The 15,737-nt window shown below is 47.5% G+C and overlaps 4 non-coding genes across 4 annotated transcripts; all 4 read right to left on the bottom strand.

Annotated features, from left to right (window-relative positions):
• Nucleotides 1-3,619: 3,619 nt before the first annotated feature.
• On the bottom strand, nt 3,620-3,691 carry TRNAM-CAU (transfer RNA methionine (anticodon CAU)). Its single transcript has one exon. It is a non-coding gene; the product is annotated as a tRNA-Met (tRNA).
• Nucleotides 3,692-7,655: 3,964 nt separating this feature from the next.
• TRNAM-CAU (transfer RNA methionine (anticodon CAU)) lies at nt 7,656-7,727 on the bottom strand. The gene has a single exon. It is a non-coding gene; the product is annotated as a tRNA-Met (tRNA).
• A 5,057-nt stretch (nt 7,728-12,784) lies between these two features.
• Nucleotides 12,785-12,856, bottom strand: TRNAM-CAU (transfer RNA methionine (anticodon CAU)). The gene has a single exon. It is a non-coding gene; the product is annotated as a tRNA-Met (tRNA).
• A 202-nt stretch (nt 12,857-13,058) lies between these two features.
• Nucleotides 13,059-13,130, bottom strand: TRNAM-CAU (transfer RNA methionine (anticodon CAU)). Its single transcript has one exon. It is a non-coding gene; the product is annotated as a tRNA-Met (tRNA).
• Between the last annotated feature and the right edge of the window lie 2,607 nt (nt 13,131-15,737).

A 15,737-nucleotide genomic window follows, 5' to 3' on the forward strand; every position in this document is an offset into this window, starting at 1 on the left:
CTTTCTTTTCGACTGTCAGACCTTCTTGACTTCTTTTTCTTTCTTTTTTGAGTTTTTTCAATAACGCCTCTGAAACTGCGCTTAAAGCCAAGCAAGGAAAGCCCGCTTTCCTCAACTTCAAAATCTTGTCGTCAAAGCTTGCTTGTGCCTTATGACAGCATGATTTTTTCAGTGCGGATTCTAGGGACATAGTGGCAATTGCTCGTTTAACAGTCTTGGAGTGTGTAGACTCATACGGCAACACCTCTTTGCGGGCACGGGCATCGACAGAGCGCTATCGAAGGTGTTTGACGGAGGCAATGTGCTCAAGGTTTTTAGGTATGTTGACGATTTTTTAATTTTACTGACGGAACGATCTCCCTTGACTTACTCTCATACTGTGCAGGGCATTTTAACTGATTTTAAACAGCAAGGAAAAGGCTTAGATTTTACTTTCGAACTAGCCAAGGATAACAGCTTGCAGTTTTTAGATCTTAACATAACCCTTACTGACGATGGCTCCTGCTGGATGTACCGACCCCGTGCCCGCAAAGAGGTGTTGCCGTATGAGTCTACACACTCCAAGACTGTTAAACGAGCAATTGCCACTATGTGCCTAGAATCCGCACTGAAAAAAAAAATCATGCTGTCATAAGGCACAAGCAAGTTTTGACGACCAGATTTTGAAGTTGAGGAAAGCGGGCTTTCCTTGCTTGGCTTTAAGCGCAGTTTCAGAGGCGTTATTGAAAAAACTCAAAAAAGAAAGAAAACGAAGTGAAGAAGGTCTAACAGTCGAAAAGAAAGGTAAAGCGGTGGTGATACCATATTCTCATAAAGTGGCGCATAATCTGAAACATGTCGCCGTGAAACACAAAATTCCTGTGGTTTTTTCCGCACCGCGAAAAACTTGCTACTTTGTGCCGCCTCATTGGTCCGGATGACTCAAAAAAAGTAGGGTGTTCTATTAAACATACGAACCCCTTCGTTAAGTGTGAAGAAGGGGTAATATACCGCATACCACTGAAGTGTGGAAAAGACTATATCGGCCAAACTGGGCGATGTATTAATGAACGCCTGCGGGAGCATAAGCTATCATTGAAAAATGGATATGGTTCAAACTTGCCGCTTCATTGCAAGGCCTGCGGAAATGAGGATGAACGGGTATGTGAAGCGAGGCTTCATGATACGACAATCATGTATAAAAGTAAAGATTCTGTTGCGCGGGAATTGTTGGAGGCCAACGAGATTAAGAAAAGAGGGGACAACTGTATCAGTACCCCGTCTTTGAATATATACTCGAATGAAAGTATGTTTTTAGATAAGTTTAAGATTTAGATTAAGCATGATTCTCTCTATCTTCAGTGTTCTCGCACGTGCGCATTCACATATTTAGTGTCACTACTTTTTTTCGTTCCCCTCTCCTCATGGCTATATAATCAGCCACCTGTCATTTCAATAAACAGTTGCAAGTAGCGCCTTGTCCTGTCTGTATTTCTTCTTGTGTGCCGTCACTTTTGGCGCTTAATCTATTGAAAGCTATGCACCAACTAGCCCCACAACGTGTTTTACTGCAGTCGGTTAATAATTCAGCGAGGACATGGCAGCTTTTGTCATTTGTTCTTAGGCCTGTTCTGTCCCGATCTCGGAGTACACAATTAAAATCTCCCAGAATTATCACTTTTTTGTTCATGCAAATGTGCGTCCTTAAGGATGAAAAAAACAGAGTGCGCTCTTCACAAACATTAGGTGCATATACACACACAACACGCCACGAATCATTACCAACATTAAAGTCAACGTACACTAACCTGCCTGAAGGCCATGAAAAATAATTTTCGATAGATAAGCCGGGAAGTTTCCTAATAAATAAAATAACACCCGCCGACGCACCTTTAGCATGGCTCACTACCGCGTAGTATAAAGACGTAAACCTTAGCACCATGCCCCGGGTCTCCTCCTCCCCTTCAACCTTTGTCTCTTGCACGGCCAGAACGTCGAGGTCTTGGTCCACCATCATCCGGTACACTTGGCTTTGTTTACGCTTGGCGGCCAGACCTCTTACGTTTAGCGTGCCTAAGCTAAGCGTTGGGTTGGTTGCCATTGCTAATACGAGAACGTTAGAGAGGCCCGGAGCACTGTGCTCACCACAACGTCTAGCCAGCGGCTAGACGCCTCCGGGACCGTCCGGTGGTCTGGTGTGGTCCGCGGACGGCTGTGGCTTGTCGCCGGCTTTCCTATCCCGATGAATGTTTGGAGAGGGCTTAAAGCTGCTCCTTCTCGTCAAAGTTGTCTTTGCAGGTGGCCCGTCGGCATGGTTCTTTGCAGCTGTTTTCCCATCGGTAGCGTCTAGCGGCCTCTTAAAGGTAGCGTTGCCACTCGTATCCATAGGGTCGCTGGTTGGGGGCGGATCCCCACCTTCTGTCTCGCATGCGGCTTCATCAACTACAAGGCAGTTTTCCTTGCTTTTCGCCCGCTCTTCTGCAGGACCCGTTGTCGTCCCATCTTTCTTTTCGAGGGTAACAAATACATCTGTATCTTTCGCTGCCTTCGATGTCGCCTCTGCATTGCTGGCGCTCTCCTTGTCACCAGCCCCCTTGGCAGCGTCCTCGGCTTCAGCAGCATCCATCGTCATCTGCGCGACGACCTCGTTCGCTGGTGGCCCCACAGCTGCAGCGTACGTGCGCACACACTGATCTTCAGAGTGTCCAAAGCTGCGAGAAAGAGCGCAACGCGGTACCTTGCACTCGCGACGGACGTGTCCGACACCTTTGCATCGTAGGCACTGCATCGGCCGTCCAGGCGCTACGACAAGGGCCAGTTCACCGGCAACTCGGATTTGGTGCGGGAGGTCATCGACTTTCATCCCGCTCTTCAACTTCAACAGAACGGTCCGCCACGTTGAGTCCTTGTCGCCTACGCCTCTGACACGCCATCGTTCTCTCGTCACTTCCACGACCTTGCCAAAGGCCGCTAGCGCTGCCTTTATATCTTCGTCCGCCACCCAATAAAGCAGCCAATGAAGGCGGAGGCGTACCTGTTGGTCTTGAGGGTCGACGATAACGCAACGACGCCCCTTCACGTTGAGCTCTTTCAACGCCAGCATCCTTTTCGTTGCCTCGTCACTCGAGAAGGTGACTGCCCATACGTGATTGATCTGGTAGGCTCCAAGGGCCATGACCTCCTGCAGCAGTCCAGTCAGGATGAGTGCATCTCGGAAGTCTTCGACCCTATAGGGCCTCGCTCGCACGTCGCCATGCAAAAACACGGTGTTTTTCACGACAGGTCCCTTGGGCAGTGGTGGCAAAATAAACTGGTAGCTCGCTTCCTCGTCATCGTCCATAAGCCTGTTACCGCGGCCGGTGGCCGCAAAAGCCGCTCCTTCGGAGCCCATGATCCACACTTCCGTACAGCTCGGCTGCCGGAAGTAGAATCCCTGCGCCACTCTGCTGCTCCTGCATGCTTTGTAAATTTGTTTATATTTGTAATAAACGAAAGTAGCCTTTTTTTTTAAGGCGGGAAACACGAGCGCGCAGCACAAGAGAGCACTTCTCGGAGTGCAATTACGTCTATAACACACCAAATTACTGCGCCGATAAGCTCTTCCTGTTAAATTGGAGCAAAATAATGTAAAGGAAACATGTAGCAGAGCGTGGTTTCGATCCACGGACCTCTGGGTTATGGGCCCAGCACGCTTCCGCTGCGCCACTCTGCTGCTCCTGCATGCTTTGTAAATTTGTTTATATTTGTAATAAACGAAAGTAGCCTTTTTTTTAAGGCGGGAAACACGAGCGCGCAGCACAAGAGAGCACTTCTCGGAGTGCAATTATGTCTATAAGACACCAAATTACTGCGCTGATAAGTTCTTCCTGTTAAATTGGAGCAAAATAATATAAAGGAAACATGTAGCAGAGCGTGGTTTCGATCCACGGACCTCTGGGTTATGGGCCCAGCACGCTTCCGCTGCGCCACTCTTTTTTCTTTTCTTTATTTCCGAAGTTCACATGAGGAACGATGAGTCACAAACGATAAAGCACTTCAGCTACGCTTGAGCTGAGGCGAGCAAAGTTAGAATTTCTTCAAACTCACTAAATCATCAAGAAGTGTTACCCACTGAGGTGGGTCATGCTGTGCCCGGATGCATTCCCGAAGGTAAGCAGCGCTTTAAATAAAGTTTTCACGTGCACTGCGTGTATTAAAATCCGCATGCCTTACTTGCATTCGTGTTTTCCACAAGCTGTGGAGGCCAAGAAGCATGAACAAATTATATGGTACATCTTCGTGATCAACCGGTAAAAACCTGATACCATAAGGGTCTAGTGGTAACTCTTTCTTTATAGTTCTCTGTAGGACGTCCCAGTGGAATATCGCGTCCCAGCAGTCCAGAAAAACATGTTCGACTGTCTCTGGCCTCTTACATAAAAGACAGTTCGTTGTCCAAGGGACAAAGATTCCCTTTTCTTGAAGCCACGTTTTGACAGGTAATGTATTAGGGTGTAACTTGAAAAAGAATGGTTTCACGCCTGGCCTAACTGGCATCTTCTTCACTCGCTTTAAGATATTCTGCCCTGGGCCTCCACGATAAGGCGCCCGGTACAATGGCACCGGCAGCATGATATCCGCAAGATCTTTGTACAGCTTTTTCTTGGGAACACTGTACAAATAGTCTGGGGAAAAACGCACTTTTAACAACTTACAAGAAAGCACAACCTCGCGCAAAAATCCGGTGACAGCACCGCACATGTTTTCACCAGAGGACACTATGTTTCTTGGGAGTAGCCTCTGCAATCGGACCTGTATAACCGTTCTTAAGAAGGTGTCATTTTGATCACGAAAGAAAATAAAGCGTGATACCACTTGACTCAAAAACAAATGAACCAATCCAAGGCCTCCACTCTTCACTGAAAGAAACAGGTTTGTTCTCCTTTTTTCCCAGGTCGAAGTCCAAAGAAAGACGGCAAATATACGATGCAATTTTTGAATAGAGGTCCGCGAAGCACACAGCACATTCATGAGGTACCATATTTTTGAAATGAGAAAAAACATTGGAGACAAAGGCACGTGAGAAAATTGACAGATTCCTTCCCTGCCATGCTCCCGCTTTCTCTCTCGCCCTTGACATCTCTTCGTTCCAAAGTGGGCTGGGATGGCGATAACATTCTAGGGGCACACCAAGCTATCGCGTTGGCATGGGAGACCATTGCAGCCGTGAGAAAAATTGCGGTGTAATATCCCATTCCCCGTGCCAAAATCCAGAACTTTTTTCCCAGTTTACTTGACATCCAGTCTGGTTACAAAACCTTTCCAGAATGTTTGTAACTTCACAAATGCTTTCTCTGTTCGTGCAAAATACCGCTATGTCGTCCGCATACGCAAGAAGTTTCACCTGAGCAGATTGCAGCTTGAAACCCGTGACGTAGTCACTGTTGATAATGGCCAGACATAAAGGCTCTAGATACGCTGCAAAAAGCAGGCGAGAGAGCGGACAACCTTGCCTCACCGAAGAACGCACTGTGAGACGCTCAGTAAGGTCACCATTAACTATAATGCGTGTCATACAATTTGCGTACGCCATTTTTACTCCTTCTACTATTACACTACCCAGGTTTGCATGCTCTAGAATGGAGAAAAGAATGTCATGTGAAACGCGGTCGAACGCTTTAGCCAAGTCCAGCTATATCATAGCTACCTGGCTTCCAAGCGCGTCAACACATTCCAATACGGTTCTGGCCACATGTATATTTGTTGCAATGCTGCGTCCACTGATGCCACAGGTTTGGTGCGGCCCTACTAATTTGTCGATTACCCTCTGAAGTCGTCTGGCTAGTACTTTCATGTACACCTTGTAGTCGACATTAGTGAGGCTGATAGGTCTGTAGGAACCCACTAACATTCGTTTCTCCGGATCATCAGACTTGGGAATAAGTACAATGTGTGAAATACCAAAGGACAATGGAACTTTTTTACGTTCGTAGGCTTCTGTTATCACTTGTAACAAGAACTGAGAAACCATGTTTAAAGGTTTTATAGAAGGCAGCGTTCAGCCCATCTGGCCCCGCCGCTTTTCCAGACGGAAGATCATCTATTGCTTTCTCGATCTCTTCCAAAGTAATAGGCAATTCAAGACGCTCTCTTACATCATTGTCGAGTGTTGGCATTAGTCGGAGGAAATCCCCTTCAAACCCTTGCGCATGCTCGCGCCTATTGCCGAAAAGTTCAGCAACGTGTTCCGTAATAGCGCGCTGAATCTCACTAGGGTCGCTTGTAATGTGCCCCTCGTATCTTACTTGCCTGATTTCCTTCTTGCAAGCGTGCCGCTTTTCATCTGAGCGCCCGCTTTGAAGGCGCTTCGCCTGCCCACAAGTTATCGCTCCTTGAGCGTATTATTGCTTCTCTGTACCTGTCAGTGTCAATTCTTTCGATCTGACATTTCACGTCTTTTATTTCTTTACTGAAATTTCCTGGCTTATTGGTTTCCATCCTAACCAAGCACTCCAGTTGTTCGCGAAGTTCCCTTTCTTTTTCTTTTCGTTTATACCGAATTTCGCTACTTTTTCCTATAGCTTTAAGCTTCACTCGTTCTTTGATACTTTCCCATTCAACGGCAAAGCAGTCCGCTTGCTCAGCTGGTACACCATCAAGATCGCTTTGAATTTCCTTGACAAATCCTTCATCGTCTAAAATTTTCTCATTTAGTTTCCAAAGGTACCAATTAAAGCGTGATTTCCTTCCCTTCGTTCCAAAAGTCGCGCTCACAAGGCAATGATCACTAAACGACACAGGTTTTACATCATAGGCTGTGCATAGTGGCACGAGATCAGCAGAAACATACAGCCTATCAAATCTTGCGTGACTGTCGCGTTGAAAGTGTGTGTAATCAGGCCGTGTTTCAGCCGAAAACCCACTTCCAACGTCCTCTAATAAATAATCGTGCACAAATTCAGTCAACACTTCCGCGCTCTTGTCCCTCACTGGTCTACACTTCACTCGGTCAGTAGCAGCACATACGCAGTTAAAGTCTCCCAATAGAAGCAACACCTTGTCACAATTCAAGTACGGCTCAATGGAATCAAAAAAACATTTACGTTCACTTTCAACATTGGGGGCATAAACACATACAACGCGCCAGTGTAAGTTTAAAAAGAAAAATCAACAACCAAGAGGCGGCCACTTTCACATGCAAATACAGACTCCACACTTATACCTAACGTGTTGCGAATGAAGATAAGGCATCCACCCGATGTCCCAACGGAGTGACACACACAATTCAAAGTTGGCGCGGAAAGGGGGCACCATGCGGTCAGTACGTTCTTGCGGCTCTATCTTTGATTCTTGCACAGCTATTAGGTCAAGGTCATTATCAATAAGCAGGCGATTAAGCTGGCATTGCCGCCTTCGTGCTCCCAGCCCTCTAACATTCAAAGTTGCTACACGCAATGGGGTTCTTAGCTCAACTACCATACGTTTACGTAATAAAAAGGGGCGCCATCTGCATGGTGCCTACCTCTGTCGACCATGTGATTCTCCCGACTGATGTTCCGCAATGATGTTCGGGGGGTCTGTCAGGCCACCCAAAGGGTTGTCTGGTGTTTGCCTCGACGTGGTCTGAGGCAATTCCTCGTCGCATCCTTCACTTTGCATGCGCGCAAACTAAAGCAAAATAAAATAAAGGAAACATGTAGCAGAGCGTGGTTTCGATCCACGGACCTCTGGGTTATGGGCCCAGCACGCTTCCGCTGCGCCACTCTGCTTTTTTTTTTCTTTATTGCCGGTAATCAGCAGTACATCGGAAGGACAACATAAGGAACATATATGCACAGACAGATGAACTTCTCATCCGTTAACAAAAATTAATAAGTAAAAGCCGCCTGTTATATGTGAGCTGGCGTTGTTTAAGATTCTTTAAGATTAGCCAGGGGTTCTATCCTGGCCATCCAAGGCGGTGGGCACTCATGTGTAGGAAGCACATCAAGAAAACGTGTTATTTGTTCTCGAAAGAAAACACGGGCTGGTCTTGCATCGGGATCGCAATAGAAGCCAGCCATGCGGGCTCGCCATATACAGTAGAGGCCAGTTAACATTATCTGATCGAAAGGTGTTCCGTCCTCGTCATCTATCGGTAGATACCTTATGCCATGTGGATCAAGAGGAAATTCTTTCTTTATTGTTCGCTGTAGAACATCCCAAAAGAAAACCCCCGCCCAACAGTGTAAAAAAACATGGTCTATTGTTTCTGGTTGTTTGCATATGAAGCAATCTGAGCCCCATGGCATGTAAAAGCCCCTTTCTTCTAAAAACGTTGCAACTGATAGTGTTCCTGTGTGTAGCTTGAAAAAGAAAGTTTTCATACCAGGCGGTACCTGCATTTTTTTAGCACGTTTGAAAACATTCTGGCTTGGGCCTCGACTGTACATAGTTCGGTACCGAGGTGAGGGAAAAAGGCTGTCCAATAGATCATTGCGCAGCCTTTTTCTTGTGAACGTAAACAAATATTCTTTGGAAATCCGTACAGCAAGGAAACGAACACTCAGCACAATTTCCTTATAGAATCCGAACACTGCCACCGGTACACTTTCAGAGCTTATAATAAACTCGGGTAACAAATGCGCAAGTCTAACTTTGCAAACCGATTGAAGAAATGAATTATCATTGTTCCTGAAGAAAAAGAACCGTCCGACTAATTGCCTCACAAACAGGTGGGCCAGCCCTAGCCCTCCATCTTTCACCCGTCTGAAAAGATTGTTGCGGCTGCATCTCTCCCATCCAGAACCCCACACAAACACGGCAAAAACTCTGTGAAATTTATGTACATTGGCTCTTTTACAAAAAATGAATTGCATAACGTACCATAGCTTAGCTACAAAAACAAGTTGCACACTGTAGCCCTGGCAAATACTGAAAGGTGTTTGGCTCTCCACGCCTCAGCCTTCTCTTTAACCCTTTTAAGCTCGCACTGCCAGTATTCGTCGCTCTGTTTATAAGCTTCAAGTGGTACACCCAGGTATTTTACTGGCGTTGTAGACCACGTGACATTCGCAAAGATAGCGGGGGTCTTAGGCCACTCCCCATGCCAAATACCGTGGCACTTGCTCCAGTTTACTCTACTTCCAGTGATTTCGCCAAATTTTTTAACAACATTTATTGTTTGCAAAACGCTCTCCTTGTCATTGCAACACACGGCTACGTCATCAGCATAGGCCAGAAGTTTAACTTCTGATGCTTGCATTGTAAACCCATGAATACATTTGTTCTCAATCACTGCCAAACACAGAGTCTCTAGATAAATACAGAACAGGAGTGGGCTGGCTGGGCAGCCCTGATGCACGGAACGTTGAATGCTGATGGGGGCCCCCAGTGACTTGTTAATTATAAGCTTAGTACTTCCGTTCCGGTACGCCATGGCCACCCCGTCAGTAATTATGGACCCGACATTTATATGTTTTAGACTGGCAATTAAAATAACATGAGCAACACAGTCAAAAGCTTTCTCCAAATCAAGTTGGAGAATAGCAACTCGCGACCTTAAGGCGTCACAACATTCCAGAATTGATCTCACTATGTGTATGTTTGTGCTAATAGTACGTCCCTTGATGCCGCATGTTTGGTGACTACCGACTATGGTTTCCATTACTGATTGTAACCTGCAAGCGATGATCTTCATGAACACTTTGTAATCATTGTTGGTAAGTGATATTGGTCTGTACGACGTTACATATTTTAGTTTCGTAGGCTCGTCGGTCTTAGGGATGAGCTCGGTGTGTGCTTCCCCGAAAGAATATGGCAATGCGTTTACTTCATACGCTTCGTTAAAGACGTCAGCGAGAAGAGGCGACAAGTCTGATTTAAACTGTTTATAAAAAGCGGCGCAAAGGCCATCCGGACCCGGCGATTTTCCAGTTTTTAAATCATCAATTGCCTTTTCCACTTCACGTGCTGATATCGGTGCCTCTAGTCTGTTCTTCGTGTCGTCGTTGAGTTGCGGCATGCGTTCCAAAAACGTGGCTCTAAAGGCATCTACGTCAACAGGACTCGATGCAAAAAGCTGTTGAAAGTGCTGGAAAAACACTTGCGCTATGTCCTCACAGTCGGTTATTTCGTGATCATCTACTTCAAGTACATCTACGTGGTTACGCCGTGCGTGCCTCTTTTCAAGACCGAGCGCACGTTTAGTTGGAGCCTCATCTGCTGTCAAAGCCTCTGCCCTTGCGCGTATAATCGCTCCCCGATATCGCTCTTCATCGCATATCTCCAATTTCGATTTGATGCTACGCAAATCGTCTTTGTATGCGCCCGGTTGGCTGCACTCTAAGGCCGTTAACTTTTCCAACACCACCCTTAGTTCTTTCTCTTTAACTCTTTCACCGTACTTTATTTTGCAGGAGCGATCGATGGCGGCTAGTTTAATTCGTTGTTTAAAATTTTCCCACTTTTCGGTGACTCGCAACACGTTATTTCCCACTTCTTTCAAATATTCCTTTACTTTGCTTAGAAAAAGCTCGTCAGTTAACAATTTGGAATTCATTTTCCACAACTCCCACGTGAAAGTGTGGTGTTTTGCTTTGCGTCCAACATACATCTTGACCAAACAGTGATCAGTGAATGAAAGAGGCGTGACACCGTAGCTGTTACACGGGGGTATTACGTCTAGTGACACGTTCATTCTGTCTAGACGCGCGTGTCTATTGCCCTGGAAGTGTGTGTAATGAACCTCGCGTGTTCCAACCAGACAGTCAGCCACGTCGCCTAGGTCGAAATCGGTTAATAATTCAGCGAGGACATGGCAGCTTTTGTCATTTGTTCTTCGGCCTGTTCTGTCCCGATCTCGGAGTACACAATTCAAATCTCCCAGAATTATCACTTTTTTGTTCATGCAAATGTGCGTCCTTAAGGATGAAAAAAACAGAGTGCGCTCTTCACAAACATTAGGTGCATATACACACACAACACGCCACGAATCATTACCAACATTAAAGTCAACGTACACTAACCTGCCTGAAGGGCGTGAAAAATAATTTTCGATAGATAAGCCGGGAAGTTTCCTAATAAATGAAATAACACCCGCCGACGCACCTTTAGCATGGCTCACTACCGCGTAGTATAAAGACGTAAACCTTAGCACCATGCCCCGGGTCTCCTCCTCCCCTTCAACCTTTGTCTCTTGCACGGCCAGAACGTCGAGGTCTTGGTCCACCATCATCCGGTACACTTGGCTTTGTTTACGCTTGGCGGCCAGACCTCTTACGTTTAGCGTGCCTAAGCTAAGCGTTGGGTTGGTTGTCATTGCTAATACGAGAAAGTTAGAGAGGCCCGGAGCACTGTGCTCACCACAACGTCTAGCCAGCGGCTAGACGCCTCCGGGACCATCCGGTGGTCTGGTGTGGTCCGCGGACGGCTGTGGCTTGTCGCCGGCTTTCCTATCCCGATGAATGTTTGGAGAGGGCTTGAAGCTGCTCCTTCTCGTCAAAGTTGTCTTTGCAGGTGGCCCGACGGCATGGTTCTTCGCAGCTGTTTTCCCATCGGTAGCGTCTAGCGGCCTCTTAAAGGTAGCGTTGCCGCTCGTATCCATAGGGTCGCTGGTTGGGGGCGGATCCCCACCTTCTGTCTCGCATGCGGCTTCATCAACTACAAGGCAGTTTTCCTTGCTTTTCGCCCGCTCTTCTGCAGGACCCGTTGTCGTCCCATCTTTCTTTTCGAGGGTAACAAATACATCTGTATCTTTCGCTGCCTTCGATGTCGCCTCTGCATTGCTGGCGCTCTCCTTGTCACCAGCTCCCTTGGCAGCGTCCTCGGCTTCAGCAGCATCCATCCTCATCTGCGCGACGACCTCATTCGCTGGTGGCCCCACAGCTGCAGCGTACGTGCGCACACACTGATCTTCAGAGTGTCCAAAGCTGCGACACCGAGCGCAACGCGGTACCTTGCACTCGCGACGGACGTGTCCGACACCCTTGCATCGTAGGCACTGCATCGGCCGTCCAGGCGCTACGACAAGGGCCAGTTCACCGGCAACACGGATTTGGTGCGGGAGGTCATCGACTTTCATCCCGCTCTTCAACTTCAACAGAACGGTCCGCGACGTTGAGTCCTTGTCGCCTACGCCTCTGACACGCCATCGTTCTCTCGTCACTTCCACGACCTTGCCAAAGGCCGCTAGCGCTGCCTTTATATCTTCGTCCGCCACCCAATAAAGCAGCCAATGAAGGCGGAGGCGTACCTGTTGGTCTTGAGGGTCGACGATAACGCAACGACGCCCCTTCACGTTGAGCTCTTTCAACGCCAGCATCCTTTTCGTTGCCTCGTCACTCGAGAAGGTGACTGCCCATACGTGATTGATCTGGTAGGCTCCAAGGGCCATGACCTCCTGGAGCAGTCCAGTCAGGATGAGTGCATCTCGGAAGTCTTCGACCCTATAGGGCCTCGCTCGCACGTCGCCATGCAAAAACACGGTGTTTTTCACGACAGGTCCCTTGGGCAGTGGTGGCAAAATAAACTGGTAGCTCGCTTCCTCGTCATCGTCCATAAGCCTGTTACTGCGGCCGGTGGCCGCAAAAGCCGCTCCTTCGGAGCCCATGATCCACACGTCCGTACAGCTCGGCTGCCGGAAGTAGAATCCTGCGCCACTCTGCTGCTCCTCCATGCTATGTAAATTTCTTTATATCTGTAATTAACGATAGTAGTCTCTTTTTTTAGAGCGAGAAACACCAGCGCGCAGCACAAGAGGATTGCAATTATGTCTATAAGGCACCAAATTACTGCGCTGATAAGCTCTTCCTGTTAAATGGGAGCAAAATAAAATAATGGAAACATGTAGCAGAGCGTGGTTTCGATCCACGGACCTCTGGGTTATGGGCCCAGCACGCTTCCGCTGCGCCACTCTGCTGCTCCTGCATGCTATGTAAATTTGTTTATATTTGTAATTAACGAGAGTAGTCTTTTTTTTTTTTTCTTTTTAGGGTGAGAAACACGAGCGCGCAGCATAAGAGAGCACTTCTCGGAGTGCAATTATGTCTATAAGGCACCAAATTACTGCGCTGATAAGCTCTTCCTGTTAAATGGGAGCAAAAGAAAATAAAGAAAACATGTAGCAGAGCGTGGTTTCGATCCACGGACCTCTGGGTTATGGGCCCAGCACGCTTCCGCTGCGCCACTCTGCTGCTCCTGCATGCTATGTAAATTTGTTTATATTTGTAATTAACGAGAGTAGTCTTTTTTTTTTTTTTTTTTTAGGGTGAGAAACACGGGCGCGCAGCATAAGAGAGCACTTCTCGGAGTGCAATTATGTCTATAAGACACCAAATTACTGCGCTGATAAGCTCTCCCTGTTAAATGGGAGAAAAATAAAATGATGGAAACATGTAGAAGAGCGTGGTTTCGATACACGGACCTCTGGGTAATGGGCCCAGCACGCTTCCGCTGCGCCACTCTGCTGTTTTTTTTTTCTTTATTACCGACTTCAACGTTCTTAATCTTGGTTTATAAAGGATAAAACGTGTGAGCCACACTTTGGGCAACACTTTACTAAAATCTTTTCAACAACGCTAATTCATCAAATACAAAGATCCATTGCGGTGGAACAGGCAGCGCTTTGAAACCATCTCTCACACACACGACACTCTCAATGAAATTTTCCCGAACCGGTCGAACAACAATGTCTCCGTTTTGGAATTGCAGTCTAGTTTTGCACATTGCGTGGAGGCTCAGGACCATAATAAGGTCATACGGGACATCCTCGGTGTTATCAATCGGTAAGATGCGTATTCCATATGTTTCTAGTGGTAAGTGTTTTTTCAATTTTCTCTGCAGAACATCCCGGTGAAAGATGGCGTCCCAGCAGTCTAGGAATGCATGTTGTATGGTTTCCTGTTTTTTACATAAAAAGCAGTCGGTGGTCCAGGGGATGAATATACCCTTTTCATGAAGCCAGGTCTTAACGGGAAGTGTGTTTGTGTGTAATTTGAAATAGAAAGATTTAGCTGAGGGCCGTATTGGCATTTTTTTCACTCTCTTTAGGACGTCTTGTCCTGCGCCTCCACGGTGTGGAAGAAGGTACAAAGGTGCAGGGAACATCGTGTCCACGAGATCTCTGTACAGTTTTTTCTTTGTAACGGTTGACAGGTATTGCTGTGAAAAACGTACATTCAACAGTCTATATGACCATACCACTTCACGCAGGTAACCAGTCACGGCTCCTGGCAAGTTGTGAACAGTCGAAACAATGAATCCTGGAATTCGTCTAGACAGCCGTGCCTCTAACACCGTTCGGAGAAAAGGATCGTCTTGATCCCGTAAAAACACAAAACTTGACACGACTTGTCGCAGAAACAAATGAGCTAGACCAAGCCCACCTTTCTTGACAGGGAGGAACAAGTTCGTTCGACTCATCCTCTCCCAGGTAGACGCCCAAATGAGAATAGCGAAAACTCGGTGAATTTTTTGTACGCTTACCCTCGCAGCACACAACACATTCATAACGTACCATATCTTAGACACTAAAAAGATGTTGCAGACAGTGGCTCTAGAAAACATTGACAATTGCTTTCCTCTCCACCCGTCAGCCTTTTCCTTTGCTTTCCAAACTTGATCGAGCCAGTACGATTCAGGTTCACGGTAACTTCCGAGAGGCACACCCAAGTACTGCGTTGGTAACGACGACCACTTCAATCGATAAAGGGCCTCCGGCGTGTCTTTCCAACTACCATGCAAGAAGCCGTAACTCTTATCCCAGTTTATCTGGGCTCCAGTTGAATCGCAAAACTTTTCAACGACAGTCGTGGCCTCCTTAATGCTCACTTTGTTTGTGCACAAAATCGCAACATCGTCGGCATATGCCAAGATTTTTACGTGCGCTTCCTGCAGTGGATAGCCTGCTATGCGCTCGTCATTTTCAATCGCCAAACAGAGTGGTTCTAGATACATAGCAAATAGAAGGGGCGACAGCGGGCATCCTTGCCGCACTGACGAGCGCACGCGAAAGCTATCGGTGAGCTCCCCATTAACAATAAAGCGCGGGCTACATGGAGCGAATCGTCACGGCGAACGCGGCGCGGCGAACAGGGGCGCGGCGGCAAGACGTCGAAGATGCGCTGCACGGCAATACATGAGGCGAACAGCGCGCGGACGCCGCCGCGAGTTCGCCGTGTTGGCCCCAGTGTTATCAGACTTAGCATACGCGTTGTGGTAAATGATGAAACAAATATAAGCGCTTTTTAAGGTGGCATATACCGCTTTTATAACTGAAAAATACAACAACACTAGCGCAGACACCAACGTGGTTGCAGAAGACGAGAAAAGGCCCGCGCGCGATAGACCAGCATGCCTAGCGACCGGAACTGGCGCCTCCCGATTGGCTGTCGTCCGCCGCTGCGCACTCGACGCTTCCGGCGGCCCGACGAAAATATTTGGACAGGCAGGTCGGCGGCGGCCGTCATATTTTTGGACGCCGGCCGTTGGGCGTTCGACGCCCAAGGAAGTTCATCGCTCGGACGCCGGTTATTCGCTCCCTGTATTCCGGGCTTAATGCGCGTTAAGAATTCTCTCTACGCCATCATGACGCCTTCCGTTATGACGTTGCCAACGTTCGCATGTTCCAGTATGCAGAACAAAGGCTTGTGCGAGACGAGGTCGAAAGCCTTTGCCAAATCGATCTGCATCATCGCGACTTGGTCGCCAAACGCATCGCAACACTCAAGCACACTTCGAGCCACGTGTACATTTGTTGTGATGCTGCGGCCTTTAATGCCACATGTCTGGTGCGGCCCTAC

This window comes from Dermacentor andersoni, chromosome 1 (assembly GCF_023375885.2).
Source record: "Dermacentor andersoni chromosome 1, qqDerAnde1_hic_scaffold, whole genome shotgun sequence".
Lineage (NCBI taxonomy): Eukaryota > Metazoa > Arthropoda > Arachnida > Ixodida > Ixodidae > Dermacentor > Dermacentor andersoni.